This window comes from Theropithecus gelada, chromosome 5, assembly GCF_003255815.1.
Source record: "Theropithecus gelada isolate Dixy chromosome 5, Tgel_1.0, whole genome shotgun sequence".
Lineage (NCBI taxonomy): Eukaryota > Metazoa > Chordata > Mammalia > Primates > Cercopithecidae > Theropithecus > Theropithecus gelada.
In genome coordinates this window covers 49,263,742-49,281,478 of record NC_037672.1, presented here as the reverse complement: position 1 = coordinate 49,281,478, position 17,737 = coordinate 49,263,742, and the positions used below count along the sequence as shown (strand labels likewise).

Sequence of the window (17,737 nt, the reverse complement as noted above, 5' to 3'; positions counted from 1 at the left end):
TTATACCTGATGTAAATGATGAGTTGATGGGTGCAGTAGACCAACATGGCACAAGTATACATATGTAACAAACCTGCACGTTATGCACATGTACCCTACAACTTAAAGTATAATAATAATAAATAAATTTAAAAAAAAAAAATACATAAATATTTATTTCATGTGTGTAAATTGATGATAGGAAATTAGCACAATCAGAAAAAGTGTAAGGAAATATAATTATGAAAAAGAACATCTCCAAAACACATTACCAGCCATGGTGAATATTTCAGGTGTCATTGATTAAATCTAAATAGTCTAGTCCAAAGAAGATGTAAATAGAATGATTTATGTGGTTGCGATATTTGACACTTTTTCTCAGGGATAAGTCTCACTTATATTTCATTTATATGCCTGCTGCTTTAATATGACATTTTACTGTGAGAAAAATCTGCTAATTTCAAACTTTTTACACTGGATTCTGCAACCTTCCTAGTATAATACTACAGTTTGTGTTCCCCAAAAGCCTGTGTTTCCTGGACCAATTTTGATAACTTCAATTCCAGGTTATTTTCTGAATTGTCTGACAATAAACTAAACTTGAGAATTGTTGTCTGTGGGAGCTGAGAAACAAAACTAGGAAATCATGTAGGTCTGATTCTATTTATTCATTTTCATTCATTCATTTGTTCATTTATTCATTGTTTTCATTCCTACTTTCCTTCCCACATCAAAGTCAAGATTGTGCTTTGAGTCCCAGTGTCCATCCCAGTGCTCTGGTTAACTCTGGAGCATCTACATGTGTGAATTGGTAGAAGGAACAAATCATGCTGTGGAACGGCCATCTCCAAACATCTGCACATCAGGAGGGATACTGGATGTCTATTCAGTGACTAAACCACGTGTTTTCCTCTATCAGTGAAGATACTTAGCTTGGTCCTTTCTCCAGCAATCTCCTGCCAAAACCTGTATTACTTTTTCTCTTTGCCTGTCACATTCTAAAGACTGGTCCACAAGGTCTGGAATTAGAATCTATCTAATGTGTGCTCTTTAGTGTCCATCATCAATGTAATATTAAAGTATAAATAATTCTATGCTTGTTAGAGACAACACCAACATGCATTAAAAAAAAAAAAAAAAAAAAAGCTCACACAAACCTTTTCCATTACAGAATTTACCATTAAGAGCAATTAAAATATATATATATATATATATATATATATATATATCTCCTAATTTTGAGACTACTCAGTCAAATTAATTTATTCAAGTACTTATTAAATGCTTAGTACTTCCAAGATTGAGCCAGCTACAATGTAAGATAACAAAAAAAAAAAAAAAAAAAAAGGACACAGCATGTAACTCCAGGAATAAAAATGTATTTGAGGAAAGCTGTGGATTTTTAACCGTGAAAAAGCATGCCGTTCCCCTCTGCATTTAACTTGGGGTTTAATTGTGTTAATAGAAAGGAACAAAATAGTCTAATTTTTAAAATATACTTTTCAGGACAGTGAGGTATTTTCTTTTCTTAAAAAAGTTTATTACTTTACTTTTAAACAAAACATTAATGAAGATACAAACTGCATAGTCTAATCTTTTTTCCTGTTATTTGTTGTTTTACTGCTGTATGTGTGAGTCTTTCCCTTATCTCATTCGATATCATACTCTTGAAGTAACAGATCTCTACTACAGTGAATAGATTGAAATTCAGATATTTACAGATCTCTACATCACAATTTTATAGCCTTTGTGCTTCGAGGACTTTTACCTCACTATCTACAGTTGTGATCTGTTGTGTGAGTTACCTCATAAAATATATATTTTAGCAATTTGTGCTGCTCTGGATTTTGTTTTATTTGGAAGAGCCTTTAGCAGCATTCTATGAAAGCTGTGTTTAAAGGAAGTAAAGATTTGTTCTTTTGTTGTCTGTGTTCTTTCTGCTACCAATTCTTTTCTCCTAATAATAGCACATCACTTTCTTGTATTCTTCTATGACTGTATGTATGGTGTATGGATATGGTAACATAATTCACTTTTAATCAGTCTTTTATGATACTAACTCATTAGAGGAATCACTATATATCTTAAAGTAACTCTGAATGTCTGGTTTATTTGATTAAAAACCACATTTACCTACACTCTACAGTTATAACGAGAGATCAGTATGTAGTCATAAAGTAGTTTAAGTTCATGTTGACAAACCAATGATGACTTCAGTATATTTGGAATTTTCAATCTGTTATCACAATTTTCTACACCCAACTTTTATATAATCGAGTTTACTTGGTTAATTTAACAAGAAATAGCAAGCTGACAATTACTTTCACATTTAACACCTATTTTTTGTTGTCCATGACAAGTGTAATGAGGTTTATGGGAATCATATTATGAAGTCTTTTGGGACTCATGCAATACTTTGTTATCTTGTAATTTTCAAAAGAATTATTACAGAAAAGCTCTCTTTTAAAAGGAACACGCAATAAGCCAACGTGCAATAGGAAATTGCATATTTGGGGGAAAAAAAAGAAAATGAATCAGCCAGTACCTTTTGGGTGACTGTGAACATTTAGCCTTGTGCCAACTACTCTGCACACTGTTGTGCTCTCCATTGGCTGTCCTGGTTAATTTGGCCTTTATTCTGTAACCTTGTGTTAGGTCCTGACCTATGTGTACCTCTCTTCTTTATGCTCTCCCATTATAGTGCTATTTTAAAACAGTTTATGTAGCCCCTTTTTAATCCTTGATTCTCCATATTATACTGCAGACACTCAAAATGTCTACATTTAGTTTGGTATGTAAATCTTAAGATTGGCATCATTTACCTTGCAGGGAAAAACATAGATATTAAGTTCATGAGCCATGGAATTAGATACCTGCCTTTATGTATGAATTCCGCTCTACATCTTATTATCTGTGTGCCCTCACACCTACTATTTCTGAGCCTCAGTTTCTTCACAGTACAATGAGGATAAATATATACTCCATGGCATTAATATGATTATGTGATTATTGTGTAATGATTATATGGGATTATAATTATGGTAGATAGGTTCTTCCACTAATCTAATTACAATTTTAATGACAGTGTTGTATGTGATGATTTAGTACCATTGCATGTGTCCCTCAGTAAGTTTTCACCCCTTTCCAGTATTTCCTTCCCGAACATATTCTAGTAGTTTTATTAGTGGTTCCCATGGATACCTCTGAGTCTAACCTTATTACCTGCCTAGTCAGCGACATATTTTTGCCCATATGGGACTTTCCTTATCAAGATTTTGAATGCTGTGGTTTTAAAAACATAGAATTAAATGCTTTTGCTTCTCTCTCTCTCTCTCTCCCTCTCTCTCTCTCTCTCTCTCTCTCTCTTTCCTTGGGCTGGTTCTGCTAGTCAGCACAGGAAGATGAGAATTATACATGTAGTGTAATTTATTTGGCAAATAGTAGTGATGTTGCAACATGTGTACTTAGGGTTGGGAGGATTTAAAATACCTTGTTACCATTTCTGGGAAGCAGAGAAAGCCTGTGGAGGCCAAATTAAAGCTTTCTGATGATTTGTGTAGGCTTAATACAATCAGTGAAGTAAATAAGGCACTGAGTCATAGCTAAATGGAATTCAGCTGTGGAGCAACCCAATGTTGTAGGAGAGTGATATATGTGAAGGTCGAATATAGAAATTAATTCGAGGAAAGCTTTATGCTTTGAAAGATGCATCATCTCTGGTAATTTTATATCTGACATGATTGTTTAAAAGGTTATCTTTCTATGTTTTGCACATTTCGTTGCAATTATACATAGGCAAATATTAACTTTAAAAACTTGGTCATTTGTTTTTTTGAACTTCTTGTACTATTCTTCAAAAACACATGATAATCACGTTATTTTCTTAAGAATTTATGCCTCACTTCAAAACAGATTTACTTTTTGGTCTTTGATAGACAAACGTGATATGATGGTTAGATTGGTTAAGTCCATTTCTTAAGCTATATTTCAAACATAAAGATACATTAAAATGTCTACTATATATAAAAATATATATATTCCAGACCGTGCCCTGTGACTCACACCTGTAATCCCAGCACTTTGGGAGGCCAAAGCGGACAGATCACGACATCAAGAGATCAAGACCATCCTAGCCAACACGGTGAAACCCCGTCTCTATCTAAAATTAGCCGGGCCTGTTGCCCTATGCCTGTAGTTTCAGCGACTCAGGAGACTCAATCAGGAGAGTTGCTTGAACCTGGGAGGTGGAGGTTGCAGCGAGCTGAGATGGTGCCACTGAACTCCAGCCTGGACGATGGGACAAGACTTCATTTATATATATACATACATACACACACACACACACACACACACACATATTTTTCTCAGAATGTATTTTAGGGGAGGGTGTAGGTGAGGAAGCAGTTCACAAATCAAAGTCAGAAACAATCTTAGTATAGAGAATATTCTTGAATAGTATTAGCTTTGAATGCTAAGAAATATTTTTGTATTTTTGAATGTATACTTACACAAACAGAAAGTTCCAAAGTGGTCTCATGTACTCATTCATATTATTAAAACTGAGCAAGGTATAGAGGGCTCAGGTGAGAGAAGATAACTAGAGGATTAAAAATAAATACACAAAAGAGAAAAGGTCACATTCTTACAGGTCAAAGCACAAGAAGTTGTCATATTAGCCTCATTCTACATGCTCACAAATCCTGCTTTTATTCTGTTATATTTATTTGTTCAATAAGCTTCAGTGTTTAGAATTGTGTTGCACAGTTCAAAGTTTTATCTCTGTATTAGCTCCAAGAACTATGGGAATATGTAAAAAGACTGAACTGATGACTGACTGTGGGGACATTTTTGTTGATGCTGTTGTTGTTGCTGCTTTCTGTTGTTGATTTTTCTTTTAAAGTCAGGCCCCTCTTCTGTAGGGCTGCTGTGGTTTGCTGGGGATCTACTTCAGACCCTATTCACCTGGGTCCCTCCCACACCTGGAGGTGTCATCAGTGGAGGCTGCAGAACAGCAAAGATGGCTGCCTGCTCTTTCCTCCCGGATGTCCATCCCAGAGGGAAACTAACCTGATGCTAGCAGGAAGGCTCCTGTAAAAGGTATCTGGTGACCCCTGTTGGAGAGTCTCACCCAGTCAGGAGGCATAAGATCCAGGACCTCTTAACAAAGCACTCTGACTGCCCCTTGGTAGAGGAACTGCACTGTGATGGGGGACTCCCATACATCTGGACTGCCTAGATTCCTCAGAGCCACAAGGAAGAAAGACTAAGTCTATTGATCCATGGAGACTGCAGTCATCCCTCCTGCAAAGGGCTCAACCCCAGTGAGATCAGAACTCTGTCCCTACATACCTGCCTGAAGTTGCTGAAATTCCTGCAGGTAGGCCCCATCCAGTGAGGAGGAATCAGTCAGGGTCCAGCCTAAAGAGGCAGTCTAGACACGATCTGCCACAGATCAAGTGGACCTCACAGATATCAATAGAACTCTCCACCCACAGATAACAGAATATACATTCTTAGCACAGCATGGCACTTACCTGAAAATCAATCACATAATTAGAAGTAACATACTCCTTAGCAAATGCAAAATAGCTGAAATCATAACAAACAATATCTCAGACCGCAGTGAAATCATATTCAAACTCAAGATTAAGAAATTCACTCAAAACCATATAACTAAATGGAAATTGAACAACCTGCTCCTGAATGACTTTTGGATAAATAATGAAATCAAGGCAGAAATCGAGAAGTTCTTTGAAACTAGTGAGAACAAAGAGACAACATACCGGATTCTCTGGGACACAGCTAAAGCAGTGTCAAGAGGGAGATTTATAACACTAAAGGCCCACATCAAACAGCTAGAAAGGTGTCAAATTGACATCCGAACATCACAACTAAGAGAAACAGAAAACCAAGAGCAAACAAACCCCAAAGCTAACATAAAACAAGAAATAACCAAGATCAGAGAGGAACTGGAGACAGAGACATGAAAAACATTTCAAAAATAAATCCAGGATTTATTATTATTTAGTTAAAAATGTAGACCACTAGCTGGAATAATAAAGAAAAGAGAAGAATCAAAAAGACACAAAGAAAAAATCATAAAAAAAATACTACCACTGACCCCACAGAAATGACCATCAGAGAATACTATAAACACCTCTTTGCAAATAAACTAGAAAATGTGGAAGAAATGGATAAATTCCTGGACACAGACACCCTTGTAAGACTGAACCAGGAAGAAGTTGAATTTTTGAACAGCCCAATAACAAGTTCTGAAATTGAGGCAGTCATAAATAGCCTACCAACGAAAAAAAGCCCAGGGCCAGATAGATTTACAGCTGAATTCTACCAGAGGTACAAAGAGGAGCTGATACCATTTCTTCTGAAACTATTCCAAACACTTGAAAAGGAGGAACTTCACCCTAACTCATTTTATGAGGCCAGCATCATCGTGATACCAAAATATGCCAGAGATTAAAAAAAAAAAAAAGAAAAGAAAAAGCTTCAGGCCAGTATCCCTGATAAACATAAATGTAAAAAGCCTCAATAAAATACTGGGAAACCAGATTCAGCAACACATCAGAAAGCTTATCTACAATGTATAAGTAGGTGTCATCCCTGGGATGCAAAGCTGTTTTAACATACACAAATCAATAAACATAATTCATTACATAAACAGAACTAAAGACAAAAACCACATGATTATCTCAATAGATGCTGAAAAGGAATTTGATAAAATTGAACATCCCTTCATGTTAAAAACTCTCAATAAACTAGATATTGGTGGAACATACCTCAAAATATTAAGAGCTGTTTATGACAAACCCACAGCCGATATCATACTGGATTGGCAAAACCTGGAAGCATTCAACTTGAAAACTCGCATGAAACAAGGGTGCCCTGTCTCACGATGCCTATTCAACATAATGTTGGAAGTTCTGGCCAGGGTAGTCAGGCAAGAGAAAGAAATAAAGCGTATTCAAATAGGAAGAGAGGAAGTCACTGTCTCTGTTTGCAGATGACATGATCTTCTAACTAGAAAACCCTCATCATCTCAGTTCAAAAGCTTCTTAAGCTAATAAGCAACTTCAACAATGTCTCAAGATACAAAATCAATGTGCAAATATAACAAGCATTTCTATACACAAACAATAGACAAACAGTCAAATAATAAATGAACTCCAATTCACAATTGCTACAAAATGAATAAAATACCTAGGAATACAGCTAGCAAGAGAAGTGAAGGACCTCTTCAAGGAGAACTACAAACCACTGATCAAGGAAATCAGAGAGGACACAAATAAATGGAAAAACATTCCATGCAAACGGATAGGAATGATCAATATTATGAAAATGGCCATACTGCTCAAAGCAATGTACAGATTCAATGCTATTCCCATTAAACTACCAATGACATTCTTCACAGAATTAGAAAAACTACTTTAAAATTCATATAGAACCAAAAAAAAAAAAAAAAAAAAAAAAAAGAGTCTGAACAGCCAATTCAATCCTAAGCAAAAAGAACAAAGTTGAGCCATCACACTACCTGACTTCAAACTATACTTCAGGCTACAGTAACCAAAACAGCATGATACTGATACAAAACACATACATAGACCAATGGAACAGAATAGAGATCTCAGAAATAAGACTGCACATCTACAACCATTTGATCTTAAACAACCCTGACACAAACAAGCAATGGGGAAAGGATTCCCTATTTAATAAATAGTGCTAGGAAAACTGGCCAGCCATACATAGAAAACTGAAACTGGACCCCTTTCTTACACCTTATACAAAAATTAACTCAAGATGGATTAAGGATTTAAATGTATAACCCCAAGTGATACAAACCCTAGAAGAAAATCTAGGCAATACCATTCAGGACATAGAAAGGGGAAAAGATTTCATGACGAAAATGCCCGAAGCAATTGCAACGAAAGCAAAATTTGACAAATAAGTATAATTTAAAGAGCTTCTGCACGCAAAATAAACTATTATCAGAAAGAATAAACAACCTAAAGAATGGGAGAAAATGATCGCAATCTATCCACCTGAGAAAGGTCTAATATCCAGAATCTACAAGGAACTTAAACACATTTAGAAAAGAAAAACAACTACATTAAAAAGTGGACAAATGGCATGAGCAGACACTTCTCAAAAAAAAAAAAAAAAAAAAAAAAGACATTTATGTGGCCAAGAAACATGAAAAAAAGCTCAACATCACTGATCATTAGAGAAATGCAAATCAAAACAACAATGAGATACTATCTCACGCCAGTCAGAATGGAGATTATTAAAATATTAAGAAACAGCAGATGCTGGTGTGACTGGAGGAAGAGGGATACTTTTACACTGTTGGTGGGAATGCAAATCAGTTTAACAATTGTGGAAGATAGTGTGGCAATTCCTCAAAGACCTAAAACCAGAAATATCATTTAACCCAGCAATCTCATTACTGGATATATACCCAAAGGAATATAAATCATTGTATTATAAGAATACTTGCATGCATTTGTTCATTGCAGCAGTATTCGCAGTAGCAAAGACATAGAATCAATCCAAATGCCCATCAATGATAAACTGGAAAAAGAAAATGTGGTATAGATACATGATGGAATATTATGCAGCCATAAAAAGGAATGAGATTCTGTCATTTGCAGGGACATGGATGAAGCTGGAAGCCATTTTCCTCAGCAAACTAACAGAGGAACAGAGAACGAAACACCAACTGTTCTCACTTATAAGTGGAAGCTGAACAATGAGAACACTTGGACACAGGGAGGGGAACAACACACACTAGGACCTTTTGGGCGTTATGGGGAGGGAGAGCATCAGGATAAATAACTAATGCATGTGGGGCTTAATACCTAGGTGATAGGTTGACAGGTACAGCAAACCACCATGGCAAACTTTTACCTATGTAACAAACCTGTATTTCCCACACATGTATCTCAGAACTTAAAATAACTTTTTAGTCCTATATATTATGTCTGACAAAATGGAAATGGGCAGACTTTATGTCAAACCACTGTCCTTCAGCTTACCTGAAATTCATGCTAGGGATCCATGTGAGCACAGTCACCAGTTGATATGTTTAGGCTTCGTGTTTCCACCCAACTCTCATTTTGAATTTTAATCTTCGTTATCTCCATATTCCCCACCTGTGAAGGAAAAGACCAAGTGGAGGTAATTGAATCACGCGGGCAGCTTCCCCCATACTGTTCTCCTGATAGTGCGTGAGTTCTCACAAGATCTGATGGTGTTATAAGGGGGTCTTTCTCCTTTGCTCAGCATTTCTCCTTCCTGCTACTTTGTGAAGAAGGTGCCTTGCTTCCCCTCCACCTTCTGCTATGATTGTAAGTTTCCTGAAGCCTTCCCAGCCATGCTGAACTGTGAGTCTATTAAATCTCTTTCCTTTATACATTATCTGGTCTCAGGCAGTTCTTTATAGAAGTATGAAAATGGACGAATACACCAGTGCACATTTTCTTTCTTTGGAAGCTGCTTAACGCTTAAATATGGGAAGGGGAGGTCAAATGACGGAAACTAGGAATTTCCAAGATCAATTTATTATTCTTTCAAAAATGAGAATTGTAATTGTTCACTTATTTGTAGGACACTTTTTATTCACTGACTGTACACTAAATTGGGATTTATACAGATGAATTAGACAAATTTAATTCAAGTATTCAGGGAGTTTTTTGTCTACTGGGGCAATATACAAAGAGATCTAGAAAAGTTGATAATATTTGTAGTGGAAACAAGTGATATAAAATAATGATACTAAAATAACAGGTAGACTGTATATGATTTAAAATCAAGGGCTCATTTTTTATAAGATGTGGATGATGGATGCTAAAAACAAATGAACAAAAAACCTTTAGCTAAGATTTCAGGTTGAGTAGTAGACAGACATGAAAATATGAAGGGAATAGTATTCCAAGCTATTTAATATGGGAAAATAATTTGGAGGTATGAGCTTGCTGTGTTGAGGGACTAGATGTTCTTGTGGACACTCAAATTTTTATTTTGTTGCTTTGCAAATATTTATTTCCATGGTCAAAGTCATTCCTTGCTTGTCAACTATATTACTTGTGAGTTTCTTACCTAAATCAGCTTTGGTTCTTTATACTCGCCTTGGGCATGGTGTATATTCCAAAGGAAAACCTGGTATTCCTGCAGATCTCACTGACATTTTGGCATGGGGACTTTTTTACTGGATCCTTTTTAGATTTTAAATTCACCTGCTATAATTCTGATTTTGAATTTAATTATGGAAACATAAGGGCTTTTCCTGTAAGTGTTCTTCTTTCCAGGAAAACTAAAATAAATACCAAAATTTGTTTTTGAAAATAAATTTACTCAATTTTCCTGTTCTTCTAACACAGTAATTCACAGACATATATTATTGAATCAGAAGAAAGGAACCTCATTTTGTGGCTTTTACATTTATATTTTTCTGCACACTTCTACAGAAAAGCCTCATTTGATAAAGCCAATAGTAAGAGACATTTATTCTTAATTGACCACATCCAATGAACTGTTAAAAATACCTTGTTTTCTCCTGATCTTTATACTGACTGATGAGGTATAAGGTAGTTACTATTATTAGCCTTGTTTCAGATGAAGAAAGTGAGCCACACCTGGGTTAGGTTAACTTATTATACCTGGAACCTTTAGAATAGTGCCTAGCACACTGGTTTCTCTTTAAGTCTGCTGATTGGGAGGCTCGGGAATGTTTCAGTGAGAGGAAGAAGAAAGAAGGTAAGGCATTTATCTTCTGTCTTGTGTGTGTGGTTGGCTTAAGCTGACTGTGTACCTTAAACAAAATCGATGTATTTCTTGATGCAACCTGCTCTATATCACCTTCTCTTGAAATTCACTGTCTTCTCCTCTATCCTTTGGACCTAGAACTGGTACCACTTCACTGCTACTGGCTCTGGATTTTTGTACTATTCCCCATTTGTTGGCTGAACTCCACCCAGACCTGTGTAATTTAGCCCATTGAAAAAGAAGCCCTACCTAAATTATCCTATTTTGAGTTGCCATTGTTTTCTATTGGAATTTTAACCAACATCATTATTTAACTCACATTTATCTAATCTAATCAGAAAGTGTTTTATCTTTGACTGTATTGTAAAGTCAATCTATGTATCACATTACAAAGCACAGTAAGAGTGCCTCACAAAGAGTTCTAGCTTCTGTGCATTACAAGCTAAAATCTTTATGTTAATGGACACTTTAATGATTCAGCAAAGGTCAACATGATGTTGGAGATACTGAGTGGCAACACCCCTTCAAAAAGGCACTACATCTGAGCAGAAACACAGCTTATTTCCAAATTGCCAATACACAGTACAGCTGAATGGCTGAACTTACTCATTTATACCTGGTTGCGATTTTTTGAATTTTTGCAATCAGACCTTGGTAATGACCTTGAGCAGAAGGATATAAATAACTCCCACAGGCTTAGCGTTCCAACAATGGAATGCTAAGCATAAATGGGTCAAGGAAGCATTGCTATTTTTACTTTAAATAATATAACAAATGAAATAAACATTATGAACGTTAATGCTGCCATTATATATTTAAAATGTCTTCTTTAAAGCCTCTACTTTGATTAAGTTGATGAATCAGTTATTCACAAATTTTTGAATATTCCTTTTTTATGATAACAATTTTTCTGTACTTTTCCTTTATTTCGTTCTTTGTAGGAGTGTTATATTGTGTAAACTATACTCATTATTAAGTCCCTGGGGATAGGGAAGAACCACAGGTTACTGGTGAACATTTTTCGTAGCCAAGGTTTTTTTCTTACTTGGGAACTTTGTTACTTATTACCTAGAATAATAAGGAGAAAGTAACAAGTTACAAAAGGACTGTTTGCATTTTATATCTTTTTATTTCCCAGACTTACTCATTAAGTAGGTGCTAATGAACAGCAAATGGCCAAACACCAGGCAGTACAGCAGGCAGAAGGGTAGGAAAGGTCTCACAAGGCGTGATCAGTATAATAAGGTTCTCGATTCCATCACTAATTCAACATTGTTCAGCATTTCAGCGCAGTTCTCGATTCCATCACTAATTCAACATTGTTCAGCATTTCAGCACAAGACGCTGAGGGAGAATTAGCGAAGAATGTAGAGGTAACTTAGAAGCACTCTACCTCTTCCCAAGCTTTAAACTACGAATGAAGATGAAAAATGTGTGCACAAACAATAGGATAACAAGGCAGTATGTGTAAGTTCAGTGAAGGGGAAACAAAATATAAAGTTCAGTAGAAAACGTGGTGACTTACAGCAAAGGATGGTGAGTTGAGGGAGAAAGGAAAAAAAAAAGGGAAAGGTAGTAAGCCATGCTTTCTTCTCTGAAAGGAGAAAAAGTATAAGCAAATGAATTAGGTATATTCAAAAATAAATATTTGTGATTGATAGAAAAATGGGAGGTAGGGGTTGGAAGATATTGAGAATGTAAACATCATGCTGCAAGGACAGAAACAGTAACATTTCTCAAGATCTGTGTCCTATTCGCAACTTCAGGGTCACCTCTTTCCCAAACTAGTGGTGCAATAGTCAATTCAGCATAGAAAGAATCATGATTCAGCAAGTTAAACTGAAGACTAATAAAGACATTAATAAAGAGATCAACCTTCATATACCAAAGTCTTATTATTTCTTTTAAAATGCAGCAAAAGTAATGAAAATGGTTTGAGTTCAAAGATGCTGTTTCAAAGGCACAATGCCTGCACTGTGTTTTAAGAGCAAGTGATATTTTAAAATAATTATTCCACATCTTCAGTGGAGTAATTGCTTTTCACATTAAAGAAAGAGATAAGCGCCCAAGTTTTATAATATAAAAAATGCTATGCCTGTGTATTAACTAATTCTCTCAAAGGATTTTTACTACACATTTGGCATTTTGTGCTATAACTCAAGAGTGTCATGGTGCTGTGCTCTTACACGAAAACATGGATTGTTTCCTAACTGAGTTAGACAGAAGTAGATAAAGAATACTGATATCATGTATTGTGGTTCCTTTACATGCATAGTTTATGGTTACTATTTTTTTCATTAAGTGAGATAGTTAATGTTTTAACGTAAATCTTTATTGGTCTGATGATTATTACAAGTGGCCATTGAGGCTTGTTTACTCTGAATAAAACATGCTCTTCAATTTGTAACAATTGGCCACTTTGTTAATCATTGATTTATTCTTTGACCCAAATATATATTAAGAGCTTTTAATTTGCAAAACACTGTAAGTGCTAAATACCAAGATGCATCAATGTGGTTTCTGGCTTCAAAAATTTGTTGTTTAGCAAATAAAAGATATAAATAACACTAATATAGATATAAACAGTCACAATACAAAGTACAGTAAGTTATAAAGTTTTCATTAGCAGTAAAGATAAAGTGTTAGAGGATTTCGAGAAGTACTGACGTTGGCATGCTTACTTTCCCTTCTTCATACACAGCTTGAAGTACTTGTTTTTCCTCACAGGCTTAGTGTATCCCCAACATTTGGTACCAAATATATAACAGTCTGCTTGAGGTTATTTAACATTATTTCAGTCTTGTTGAGAACCTTACTATGTGGTTAAGCTTTCATTAATTGATGCAACAAATATTTATCGAGTGTCTATGTACCACATATTAGTCTACGAATTCATGGTACCAGCGTAAAACACAGTATCTTGCTCTCTGGGAATGTATATTCTAGTTGAAGAAACAAAAAATAATAAAGACAATTCCAGATTGAAGAGTTAGTATGAAAAAAAATGAAGCAGCATACTAGGCATAAAGATGACGGTGGTGGGGTGCCATTTAAAATAAAGTGGTCAGGAAAATAGCTTTTTGAGAAGATGATTTTTGAGCAGAGACCTGAATGATGAAGGGCAAAAGTGATGTGGCTTTCCAGTGGAAAACAGAGTGCACAACAGTTACTGGAAATAATATGTATTATATATTATATATAATATTAGATCACTATAATTTTTCTTTCTCCTTGTGACCACATTAATACCTTATTTCCATTTAACATGTAACTATTGTGTCTTTGAGAATACCTCCTTCAATTATCTGACCACTACTTGCAGTCACTTACATTTTCATACCCTGCCTTGTTTTGAAAATTCATTTTGTAAATTGAAATTATATATACTGTAGATGCAGTTTATCTGCAGATCTGATTTTATTTAGAAACTCTGACCTTGAAAAGAGAGCCAGTGCATCTGTTAATTAGGCTTAATCTCTTTACTGTTGAAAAATGTATGTGGATTATCACTGTTATCTGTTACCACAATTTTAATAAATTGTTTTCATCCACAATGTTAAACTATTCAAAAGAGTCCCTTCCCCTTTGAGTTGGGTTTTAGTTGGGTTTATGGTCCCCCAAATAAGACTACATTTCATACCTTTCCTTGATCATATACAGAAGGCCAGTGGAATGTGAATGGAGGTGTGGACAACTTCCAAGTCATTCCAACTTAAACACAAGCTCTTTGCCTTAGACTGACACTCACCCCCTTTCAATGACCTGGAATATTTACGTTACTGGGGCCCAGTTTTTACGAGGCAGATGGGGACAATGCAGTAGGGAATGGCTGAGCAACAAGACAGGAGGAACATGATTCTCCTGTAGAGAAGAGTTGCCCTGGCTGGACTGCTATGAGTGACAGAAAGGCACCTCTACCTTATTTAAGATCCACTTTATGTGTGTGATATTGTTCCAGTTTTAACCCTAAGCACAATAATCATACCTGTCTCCATAAATATTTCACTACATGAAACAGAAGTATCATTCTGCCCACCCTAGTGAGGATATGCAATTCTGAGAACCCAGATGCTCCACTTCTGGTTTTTTGTTGTTGTTTTTTCTTTTTCTTTTTTTTTTTTTTTGTTTACCATTTTCTTTTCCTTTCCCTTCGCCCTCCTTTTCCACTTCCTCTTCCTTCACGCTGTACTGAGACATCATTTAGTTCATATTATTCAAATGTACAATTAAACTATTAATAGTAAATTTACAGAGTCATATGGCCATCGCCAAAATCCAGTTGTACAACTTTCCCATCACCCCTCAAGCTCTCAAGCCCAATCAATTGACAGTTCAATACTACCTTCAGCCAACTATGAATTGTTTCTATAGATTAGCCTCTTCTGGGCATTTCTTTAAATGGAATTAGATAATACAAAATCTTTTTTTATTATTATACTTTAAGTTCTAGGGTACATGTGCACAAAGTGCAGGTTTGTTACATATATATACATGTGACATGTTGGTGTGCTGCCCCCATTAACTCATCATTTACATTAGGTATATCTCCTAATGCTATCCTTCCCCCCCTACCCCCTCCCCATAATAGGACCCAGTGTGTGATGTTCCCCACCCTGTGTCCAAGTGATCTCATTGTTCAATTCCTACCTATGAGTGAGAACATGCAGTATTTGGTTTTCTGTTCTTGCGATAGTTTGCTGAGAATGATAGTTTCCAGCTGCATCCATGTCCCTACAAAGGACACGAACTCATCCTTTTTTATGGCTGCATGGTATTCCATGGTGTATATGTGCCACATTTTCTTAATCCAGTCTGTTTAAGACTGGATTGAAATTTGGGTTGATTCCAAGTCTTTGCTATTGTGAATAGTGCCACAATAAACATATGTATGCATGTGTCTTTATAGCAGCATGACTTATAATCCTTTGGGTATCTCCCCAGTAATGGGATGGCTGGGTCAAATGGTATTTCTAGTTCTAGATCCTTGAGGAATCGTCACACTGTTTTCCACAGTGGTTGAACTAGTTTACAGTCCCACCAACAGTGTAAAAGTGTTCCTATTTCTCCACATCCTCTCCAGCACCTGTTGTTTCCTGACTTTTTAATGATTGCCATTCTAACTGGTGTGAGATGGTATATCACTGTGGTTTTGATTTGCATTTCTCTGATGGCGAGTGATGATGAGCATTTTTTCATGTGTCTGTTGGCTGTATGAATGTCTTCTTTTGAGAAGTGTATATTCATATCCTTTGCCCACTTTTTGATGGGGTTGTTTGTTTGTTTTTTCTTGTAAATATGATTGAGTTCTTTATAGGTTCTAGCTATTAGCCCTTTGTCAGATGAGTAGATTGCAAAACTTTTCTCCCATTCTGTAGGTTGCCTGTTCACTCTGATGCCACTCCTATTCAACATAGTGTTGGAAGTTCTGGCTAGGGCGATCAGGCAAGAGAAAGAAATCAAGGGTATTCAGTTAGGAAAAGAAGAAGTCAAATTGTCCTTGTTTGCAGATGACATGATTGCATATTTAGAAAACCCCATTGTCTCAGCCCAAAATCTCCTTAAGCTGATAAGCAACTTCAGCAAAGTCTCAGAATACAAAATCAATGTGCAAAAATCACAGACATTCTTATACATCAGTAACAGACAAACAGAGAGCCAAATCATGAATGAATTCCCATTCACAATAGCTTCAAAGAGAATAAAATACGTAGGAATCCAACTTACAAGGGATGTAAAGGACCTCTTCAAGGAGAACTATAAACCACCACTCAGTGAAATAAAAGAGGAAACAAACAAATGGAAGACATACCATGCTCATGGATAGGCAGAATTAATATTATGAAAATGGCCATACTGCCCAAGGTAATTTATAGATTCAATGCCATCCCCATTAAGCTACCAATGAGTTTCTTCACAGAATTGGAAAAAACTGCTTTAAAGTTCGTATGGAACCAAAAAAGACCCCGCATTGCCAAGACAATCCTAACCCAAAAGAACAAAGCTGGAGGCATCACGCTACCTGACTTCAAACTATACTACAAGGCTACAGTAACCAAAACAGCATGGTACTGATACCAATACAAAATCTTTTGTGTCTGACAACTTACAATGAGTTTTGATGTTTATCCATGTTGTAGCATGTATCAAGATTTTTTTCTTTTGATGATGAATAGTGTTCTATTACAGGGATATATCATTTTGTTTTTCCATTCAATAATTGAAGAAACTTAGATTGTTTCCAGTTTCTGTTAGGAAAAGTGCTGCAATGAATATTTATTTAAAAGTCTGTGTGTGTGTGTGTGTGTATACATATATATACACATATATATGGTGTGTGTGTATACATATATATACACATATATATAGTGTGTGTGTATATACATATATATATACACGTGTGTGTGTGTGTGTGTGTGTGTGTGTGTATTTCTTTGTGTGTTTTAGCCTGCTTAGGCTGCCATAATAAAATACAACAGACTGGGTATCTTAACAGAAATTTATTTTCTCACAGTTCTGGAGTCTGAGAAGTCCAAGCTCAAATTGCCAGCTGGGTCAAAGTCTGTTAAGGACTCTCCAATTAGGTTGCAGAGGGCCACCCTCTTTATGTGTACTCATATGATCTCTGCTTTGTGTGTGCATGAAAAGAGAGTGTGCTCAAGCCCTCTGATTTCTCTGCTTAGAAAGACACTAATTCTATCACATAAGGACTCCATCCTTATGTCCTCATTTAACCTTAATTATCTCCTTAGAGGCCCATATTCAGATTAATCCACACCGAGGGTTAGTGTTCAACATATGAACTTTTGAGGGGACACAAACATTCAGTCATAGCATTTGCTACGGTAGATATTTAAGGAGAAATTGCTCAGTTTTATGATAAATTAATATTTACCTTCTTATGTAAGTGGACAGCTGTTTTCCAAAGCTTGTGTAACATTTCACATTCCCACCAATTTCTTCACATTTTTGCCACTTTTGCAAA

The 17,737-nt window shown here is 35.9% G+C and overlaps 1 protein-coding gene across 2 annotated transcripts in view; it reads left to right on the top strand.

Moving 5' to 3' along the window:
- Positions 1–17,737, top strand: part of GRID2 (glutamate ionotropic receptor delta type subunit 2) — a 1,538,331-nt gene that overhangs the window by 288,801 nt on the left and 1,231,793 nt on the right. The gene's annotated exons all lie outside the window — the stretch shown is intronic.